This window comes from Ursus maritimus, unplaced genomic scaffold (genome assembly GCF_017311325.1).
Source record: "Ursus maritimus isolate PB19 unplaced genomic scaffold, ASM1731132v1 scaffold_34, whole genome shotgun sequence".
Classification (NCBI taxonomy): domain Eukaryota; kingdom Metazoa; phylum Chordata; class Mammalia; order Carnivora; family Ursidae; genus Ursus; species Ursus maritimus.
The window spans coordinates 6,031,633-6,041,662 of record NW_024426008.1 but is presented as its reverse complement, the minus strand read 5'-3'; positions in this window follow the sequence as shown (position 1 = coordinate 6,041,662).

Here is a 10,030-nt window from a genome sequence, read left to right as displayed (position 1 = left end):
TAATTTAGGAATCCCAGAGGATAAAATGCTTCTGGGGAATAAAAATGCTTCTGGATGTTGGGGAGTTTTGTAGCACTCAAGAAATTAACCTGTTGAGGGGTGGCTGGGAGGCTCAGGTCATGATCCTGGGGTTCTGGGATCATCACATTGGGCTCCCCGCTCAGTAGGGAGCCTTCTTCTCCCTCTGCCCCTCCCTGCCTCGTACTCTCTCTCACTTGCTCTCTCTCTCACCAGTAAATGAAAGAAAGAAAGAAAGAAAGAAAGAAAGAAAGAAAGAAAGAAAGAAAGAAAGAAAGAAAGAAAGAAAAGTTAACCTGTTGAAATATTTTACACAGGAAGCTGAGAGGTGTTTAAAAAAAAAAAGTGTATAGTCTTCTCATCATTCAATGTCATCCAAATAATTCTTAAAAACAGTTCCCGGGGCGCCTGGGTGGCACAGTGGTTAAGCGTCTGCCTTCGGCTCAGGGCGTGATCCCGGCGTTATGGGATCGAGCCCCACATCAGGCTCCTCCGCTATGAGCCTGCTTCTTCCTCTCCCACTCCCCCTGCTTGTGTTCCCTCTCTCGCTGGCTGCCTCTATCTCTGTTGAATAAATAAGTGAAATCTTTAAAACAAAACAAAACAAAACAAAAAACCAGTTCCCAATGAGTTAAAAGTGAAGAAAGAACAACACTGTGGGTTACCCGAGTTGTTCTATAATCTATCAAGAATTGTGAACAGTCTGAGATTTTCCCCTATTTACAAGCTAACAGTTTCATGAATGCTGGCGGAAGATACAAGACTGCTAGGTCAGAAATAAAGTACTTTGTTACTAACAGCAAGAGCAGTAGCCAGTGCATCAGCATTTTCTTGCACCAGTTCCCCAAGCCCTAACTTCTGCAGAATGATGCAGAGAGGGCCAATGACACCTGTGCACGCAGTGGGTTGCATTCTAAGAGAGGAACCCCAAGCATGGGGAACTTGGATCTTTTAAATGGGCAGTGAACCTGCAGCCCTTTGCTCTGGAGGGAGATACGGTATCTCCAAAGACGGTTCACCATACAAAAATCTTTGAAAAATGAGTCCAGAACAAAGGCAGTGTATTAGTTTTCTATTGCAGCTGTGACAAATAACAACAAATTCAGTGGCTTGAAACAACAGAGAGTTATTATTTTCCAATTCTGGACATCAGAAGTCCAAAGCGGATCTTCTTTTTTCTTTGTCTGCCCAGTTTTATTGAGATAGAAGTGACATATAACATTGTATAAATTTAAGGTGTAAGACACGAGTTGATGTATGCATATATTACAAAATGATTACCATGGCAAGATTAATTAACTTCCATCATCTCACATAGTTACATTTTTTTTCTTTGAGATTAGAACTTTTAAGATATACTCTTAGTAACCTTCAAATATTCAATACAGCATTGTAAACTATAGTCATGATGCCGTACGTTACATCCCCAGAGCTTGTTTATCTGACACCTGAAAGTATCTTACCTTTTTGTTTTCATTTTTTCTTATTGTTTTTTTTTTTTAAAGATTTTATTTATTTATTTGACAGAGACAGAGACAGCCAGCGAGAGAGGGAACACAAGCAGGGGGAGTGGGAGAGGAAGAAGCAGGCTCATAGCGGAGGAGCCTGATGTGGGGCTCGATCCCATAACGCCGGGATCACGCCCTGAGCCGAAGGCAGACGCTTAACCGCTGTGCCACCCAGGCGCCCCCATTTTTTCTTATTGTTTTATTTAAACTCAAGTTAGTTAACGTATTGTGTATTATTAATTTCAGGGTAAAATTTAGTGATTCATCCGTTGCCTATAACACCCACTGTTCATTGCATCAAGTGCCCTCCTTAACGCCCTTCACCCAATTACCCCAGTCCCCACCACCGCACCCCCCTCCTCTCCAAAATGGATCTTAAAGGGCAAAAATCAGAGGCTGTGTTCCTTCTGGAGTCTCTAGAGGAGAATCTCTTCCTTGTAGAGACTGCCCATGTTCCTTGGCTTGGGGCCAAGTCACTCCAACCTCCGCTTCCATTGTCAATCTCTGACTTTCCTGCCCCTCTCTCTCATGTATAAGGACCCTTGCGATGACATTGGGCCCTCCCAGATAATCCAGGATAATCTCCCTGTCTCAGGACCCTTAATCACAGCTGCAGAATCCCTTTTGTATTTTAAGTGACAGAACCACAGGTTCTGGGGATTAGGATGTGGACACCCTGGGAGAGCGTTATTCCACCCATCCCCAAGCAGTCAGCACCTGTATTCACAAGATGCGCAGAATTAGGAGAGACCCATGAAGAATTGTCTCCCAGGAATATCTACCCCTTGTTTCTACACTTTCTTGGCTTCTAGAAAATGTTTCCATGAGTATGACACTCCGTTCATCATTCTGATTAAACTGCCCACCAGAGGCTGGGAGCAAAACCCATTCAATTTGTTTCATATCACCCTTAATAAGGCCAATATCAATAGGATTCTAAGTAACAGGATGAGGCCAACCATTAGTATTTGTAATTGTACTCCTCAGGGGTCCAGACCCCATCAGCCAAACGTATCCCATAAACCAACGAGGTCTACTTTGGCTGCCTCCTAGGTATTTTCTGTATTGACTTTCCCCCTTGGCCCAAGCTATTAATCTAGGTACGGCAGGATGCATTAGTAATTGTACATACTTCGCCATGGCCTGCAAGGAGGAAATCTAGGGCAATAATATCAATGATAACAACACCGAGCAGCGAGTTGAAGCTTCCTTGAATGCCTTCCAGGGCCAATGCGATACATTGATCTCTTCAGCCAAAGTCAGGACAAATTTTGTTCCACCGCTTCTAAATGGGTGGTTCTCCTCCTGAGAATAACTGCACTTGAGCTGCATTCGAATAGCAAGTAAGTTACCCCTCGGAGAAACGCCTCCAAGTTATCAAGGGCAGCATGATTTTGGAGAGTTCTCCCTGTTATCTGAGGGTTCTGGGATCTATTAATGGTATTTCCTTAAACACTTGAAGTTCTCTCATGACACCCCCAAGGTGCGAGCCGCTGTTGTTTTCAAGAGGAAGCAAGTTAACTCCTGACTTCCACATAAGAAGCCCAGTCCTAGGAGCTCACATGGTACACTTGGAAAACAAATGCTGTTTGTAATTCTTGGAACCCCCCCCCCCAACTGTGATCTACATTAGGTGGGGGACACCGGTTGACAATGTCTTCATTGTGGCCTCTCAGCTGGTTGGTAGGCCTTTGGGTTCCTCGATCTGTTTGAATTGAGTCTTGTCCTTATTTATGGAGTCTAAGCGAAACTGTCCTGTTTGTCCAGGTAACATTCATCCAGTCCACAGGACAAGTAAAGGCTCCGGGAATGGGAGTGGGAAAGATATCCAGAGGTGTTGACAATTGTTTTGCATGAAAGGTGCAGGGGCTGGGCCATCCCCTGCCATTTTCAATTGGCCTCTTATTAAATCTATGGAGAATGGTGATGGGTTGTGGTCAGAGCTATCTGGTGGGGTACAGCAGACCCAACCGTCAGTTAAATTTAGTGTTAGTTCAGGAGAACCTCACCTGAGGGCTTTCCTTTATGAAGAAAGGTCCAGGGATAGCTTGGAAATATGGAGGATTATTAATGTCTCCCCCTTTCTTGTGCCTCCCAAGGTCCAAGACGTTCCTTTCCCTGATGTTGGGATTGCTTACTTCCACCACCAAAACACCAGTGCGTTTTCCCTTTCACCTTTTCCCCAACCATCCCCCACTTACATCCAGACCTTGCGTCCAGAGGGTAAGATGCAAAAGGGATGAGGACATTTTTCTAAAACTTACGGAGACCCATTATGTCCTCCATTTGCGCCCTCACAGGCCACTATAAGGGAACTCAGAGAGACTGTGCTGAGCCATGTAGTTATTACCCTTATGCACTAGGCCCATGTCAGTCCTACAGGAGAATCCAAGTAGCTGACCTAGAATTAGGTTTAAATCCCTTAGGCCCCCTTCTGGCTGGGCTGCCACCAAGAGGGTGTACTAACCAGGCCAGTCGGCAATTGCCATTAGGGGAAAGAAAGAAGAATCATGCCCAGGAATGCCCTGGATAGATCACTGAATTTTCAAAGTAGGTGTGTAAACTCCCCACCCCACCCATTTGTCCTTATCATAATCTAGGAAGCGGCCAAGAGGAGATGATTCCTTTATGGGGACGGCCATATCCAGTGACCAAAATATCCCAACTAAAGCATATGAACTAAGAGAAGGCAAGGGATATCAAGTAAATCTTTTTGAGTTGATTTCTGAAGTGAACCGTTCCAACACGCAACACTACCAGATGCCTGTGGGGAGCAGAAAGCATGGGAAGTCCATTAAGTACCTTGGCCATTAGCCCATTGTTGAGTGGCTTTTGAAATAAAAAGTACACCATCGTCAGACTGCGAATGGTCCAGAAAGCCTAACACGTGACACAGATTAACTTCAAGGGCCACATGGTGTGACCAGAGTCAGTCAATTGGCCTGGAGCAGTAACACCAATGCTAAAATAACGTCAACAGCTGGGAGGTGCCACCAATAGCCCGGACAGAGGATCAAAAGTCTAATGCAATCCAGGACTAGGCGGGGGCCACAGTCACGCAAGGTGGCCTCATTTGCTGTGAAACAAATGTGTCACCTTTTGTCAAGAGTCCAAGTCTGGCAGGCAGTGGTAGCCTTTGCATGAGAAACATTAATTCCCGTATACTCGGTGCCCAGTGTATGATTGGTGTGAACTGTGTCCAGCACAGTGACAGACACAGACGGCAGTGGTGGTGGTCAGGGGAGCACAGAGCTCCGTCAGCAGCTGGACTCTAGTCGGTCTCCTCAGAATGGCCCCTTCCCGGGACATCTCCACGAGAGACCCATGTGGTTGGCTGTGATTTGTTTCCATAGTTCAAGTCCCCAAAGAAGAGGGATTTTTTCCATCTGCCAGTCTGTAGTTTTCCAAGTTGAGACCGAAGAGCCAGACCATTGGCAACAGCCCAAGAGTCAACACAAATATAACAAGAGCACTATTGGGCAGAGATAAAGAGAGTGGCCTTGAATTCTGCCCACAGAGTGTCCCATTTTTGGTTCTACACATTGACACTGAACTTGAACAGCTGTTGCAGTTCTGAAACCTACCAGGCTTCAGTGTAGCCAAACCATCAGTGAGTCAAACCCAGGCATTTAGGGAAACTGTATCGAGAGCTCCATTGAGCCTGTGGTTTTGCTTCCAGCAAAGTCAGAGGGAGGAAAAGGCAAGGATAAAGCTTTTCCTAGCGGGATAGCTCCCAGTTGTTAGTGTAAAGCCAAGATATCACTGGGGCCAGAACAGGATTGTTCTTGGATATGCCATTTCCATTTGACAAGCGAGACTCATCAAGCCCTTCTCACACGGACGTTCGGTCCAAGCTGACCCGCCCCAAAATCATGCTGCGAGTTGCAAGACCTTTACCAGTCAGGCCTTCAGTTGCAACAACAGCTCAGTAGCAAGCCAACAGCTGGTTTTCAAAAGGGGTGTGTGCAGTAACTGTTAGGGAGGCTGGGTCCCACACCCCAAACCGGCAGCTCGGACGAGAGGAAACTCCGATCGGCAAGATCATCAGTCCCACAGACTTGTAGCTCAAACTGTGGAACCTCAAAGGTTCTAGCATTTCTCTACGTGACAGCTCTCTTAGACTCTAAAATAAGTTGCATGACAACTAGCTCTTGTTTTTAGAATGCTGTACCTTTAAATTCGCTGCTGGCAGAGCAAGTGTGAAGAGCCAGGGAGAGAGAGGGAGAGGAACAGAGAGAGAAGCCGGGAGGGGCAAGGTGCTTTGGGAGCTGCTGGCCATTGTGGGGAAAACAAATATTTCAAAAGGGGTAGCTTCTCTTCAAAGTGGAAACTAGATCTATTGGGTTCAGTGTACTAAGCACACATGAGAAAAGAGATTGCATCCCAGTAAAAGGGAAGGTAACATGGGCATCACCGACATGTAAAAGGTGTTTTTGTCCTTTGGAGTTGGACTATTAAATCTATTTTACCATAGTATTCTTCAACACTGCGTTTATTCCAAAGGGCTCCAAAGGATAACTCCAAACCCTTCTGAATCATATCATCGGTATTTAAACCAGACTTTGCAGAGATGAAGGCAAAGCTCAGCTAAATCCCCGCTATCGGGTGTACACTGTCACTATGGTCAAAACGCACAGTCCGGATTTTCTGAATTCTTAGGAGACAGACGCTCGCTCGCTCCCTGAAGGGTGCTGCATCCCACAATCACCTGAATCTCACACCAGAAAAGTTAGAGAGTTTTCCATTTAGTCGAAAGACTGGATAAGTAATACTTCTGAGTCTCTGATTAATAAAAGAGCAATAAAACACTATAGGTAGATGGGGCTTGTTAATCCATCTTAGGTGGACTTCCCCCCCCCCTATTTTTTTCCTATTACAAACAATGATATTGTTAATATCCTTATACATATAAAACATAAGGTTCTCCAAGGTATACATACTTATGGGCGGAACTGTTGGGTTATGGGGTCTGTGAGTCTTCAGCTTTGCCAAATAATGCCAAAAGATTTTCCGAAGTGGTCATGACAATTTACACTCCTACCAGCTCCATATGAGAATATCAACTGACCCCAAATTTCACCAACCATTGGTATTATCAGACCTTTACACTTCTGCTATTTTGGTAGTGGAATGATTGGCTTCTCTTTGTGGCTGGAATTTAAATTCAGTTGGACACATTTTCATATTTTTATTGGACATTTGGGTTTCTCTTTATGTAGAGAGTCTGGTATTCTTTTGCCTGTATTTTTATGTTTGGTTTTAACTATCTGCTGGGTAGTAATTGTGATTTCAATTTTTATCCCCCTTATTATTAATAAAGCTAATCACCTTTTTATAGGTTTACTGGGCATTTAAATTTTCTCTTCTGTGAAGTGCCTGTTCTAGTCATTTGTCTATTTTGGAATTCTGGTCTTTTGTCAGTTATATATATTGCAAATAGCTTTCCCCACTCTGTTGCTTGCTTTTTTAGTCTTCATAGTATCTGTTCATGAAAAGAGGTATTTTAACTTAAGATAGTTAATCTTTTCCTAGTGACTAGTGTTTTTGTACTTTTTCAGATCCTGAGGTCTTCTATGTTATTTTATTAGTTCTCTTATGTTATTATTCTCCATTGGCAGGGCCATGCCTCCACTGAATGCTCTTGGGAAGAATCCTTCTTGGCCTCTTCCAGCTTCTGGTTGCTCCTGGCAATCTTTGGCATTCCTTGGCTGATACCTGCATCCCTCCAATATCTGCCTGTGTTGTAACATGGCCTTCTTCCCTATGTGTATGTGTCCACTCCCCCCCACCACTCTTCTCTTACAAAAATAAGTTATTGGATTAGGGCCCATTCTAATATAGTATGACCTCATCTTAACTTGATTTCATCTACGAAGACCCTGAGTCCAAATAAGGTCACGTTTACAGGTACCGGGGTTAGGACTTGAACAGATCTTTTTATGGGAGGGTGCATAATTCAACCTATTATGGCTGAATACCTTCAATTTGTGATCAGTATCTGTTCTCATTCTCTTCAAAAGGAAAAGGTAGAAACTGTCAGTCAATCTTAAGGCCTGGGGGCATTCCACCATATTCTGTTGATCAAAGAATACTCTGAATTCAAATTCAAGGGATAGGGACACAAATCGCTCTTTCTGTGAGAAAAATGTGAAAGAATCTGTAGCTATCTCTAGTCTACTATAATCTGCCTTCTGACCATATATCATCTATATTCCTCCTACAAGCAAATATACTCATTCACTATCATGTTTCCCAAGGTTTCATGTCATTGCAGGCTCAGCTCCAAGTCCAGGATGTCAGCATCTGAATCAGGCCCAGGTGTAGTTCCTCTCAATTCCAATCTCCGGAGAATCGAGAGACAAGGTATCTGCCCCATGCCCACAAACAAGAGAACCACAATTGACATTTCTATTCAGAAAGGAGGAAATTATGAGACATTCAACAGTTACTGGTCTACTTAGCAAATCTGAACTCTAGTGAGGCATATGTTGCCAATCCCTTGATTAGAGCCTAACTCGGTTCTGTTCTTGGCTCCTCTCTGAGTCACCCTTGTTTTTTCTTAAAAAATAGCCCTCATTTACATCTTGGTAGCTTCCTCAGACTGCTTCCTGCCAGAAGTTTGATGATCCAAAGGTCTTGCTTTTATTTTGTATTGTTCTTATCCTTTTCAGTTCAAGCTGGTACAGTGCCTTTAAATTTTTTGTGCATTTCCTGTAATCAGCTTCATTATACAAAAAACATACCCATGCTTATTTCGGAGACAAAAACTTCTCTGCTCTGTGCGTCCATAAGGCTGTAGCACAATGCCCTTAGCATTCTTTGTAGCTCTTAGGCACTCCCTAAGTCTTTGAAGTCTTAACCAAGGGTCTTAAACAAGTACAGCTTTGAGATCTTAATCCTGAAATCTTTATTGTTATCCCTCTGATTTGATCTTTGCCCTGAAGCCATTTATTATTTTGAAAATCTTTGGCTGGGAAAGCCTGAGTTTAAGCTTTGCTTTTGAACCCAACAATTCCTGGCTCCTTTATATTTTAAATTCTGCTCAAGAACTTGCTCCTTTAGCTCGATTTCTTCCTGTATTGTAGCACAGTTATAAAACACCAGTTGTAACACTCTGTATTGTCTGAAAAGCCTTCCTGGCCAAACTTACCTTCCTGAGGTTTTCTATTTTCCATGCTACTATATGCTATAATGTTACCCACCTCTTGTCATTTCAAAACAAGAAGCCCCCTTTTTTCCAGCTTCCAATAACATTTTGTCTCCCTGTCTTTTAAGGTCTCACCAAAAGTCTCAAGTTCCTTCCCTACTCATTAACAAGACCCTTAGGGTCTCTCCACCTTTTGCCAACACTAACATCATATGCACTGAGTTTATTGTCATTCTTCCAAGTAACAGATTTTGCTTTGGTAATTTCTTGGTGCATAACAAACTATTCTCAAACTTAGTACCTTAAGGCAAAACTTTGTTCTCTCTCACTGGGCTGTCTGGGCAGTTCTCACTTGACATCTCTCATGCAGGTGCAGTCAGAATGCAGCTCAGGCTGGGGTCATAATGAAGCCTTGACCAGGAGAAATGTCCAAAATGGCTAGCTCACAAGGCCTACCGTCGCCGCTGGCCCTTAGGTAGGCAGTGGTCATCAACCAGATTACCTACAGATGGTCTTCCATGTGACTTGAATTTTTTATAGGATAGAGGTCTCAAAACAGTTACACGTGGTATCTGGCTTTCCACACAGGGAGCACTCCAAGAGGGTAGAAGTGGAAGTTGCCAGTGTCTTAAGGTCCAGGCTTAAAAACAGGTATAGTGTTATTTTTGCCATATTTTTTTGGCTAAAACAGTCACAGAATCCACCCAGATTCAAGAGAAAGAATCATAAATGCCACTTCTTGATAGAAGATAGGTCAAATAATTCCTGGCTACATTAGAGGAAGGGGCAGTTCAGAATATTTGTGTGTGATGAGTTTTACACACACAGGCACATGCAAGTTTGCGCGCGCACGCACACACACACACACACACACACACAAACTTTCCCTGAATCTGTTTGTTTTTCTCTTTTGCCTCTTAGCTCTGTGGTTTTCAGCCTGGCTGGCTGCTGTTTTTAAATCATCTGGAGAACTGATTTACTATAATATTCCACGATAACTTTGTTTTCTATCTTATAAGCATAAAAGGCTGATATTTAGAAATAGGAGGAAAAGAACCCGTTACTCTGACCAAAAATACTTTGCTAGTAAGTCTAGATCTTAATAGTACGACTAGCGTTTTCCTTTATAGAAGCCAAAAAAGGTACCTTAATGTATATAGTCTAGTATATACAGTGTTACTGATTGGGTAACTAGACATAAATGTTATGTCTGGTAAGGTTAAAATCACTGGCTCAAAGTGAACTACAGTGTTGAAAAAGAGTAACTAAAATTCTAATTGTCAGTTGTTTTTCTCCAGCAATAGCTGGCTTGATGATAGGGCCTTGAAACAGTTATTTAAAAATGCCAACCCAGTCT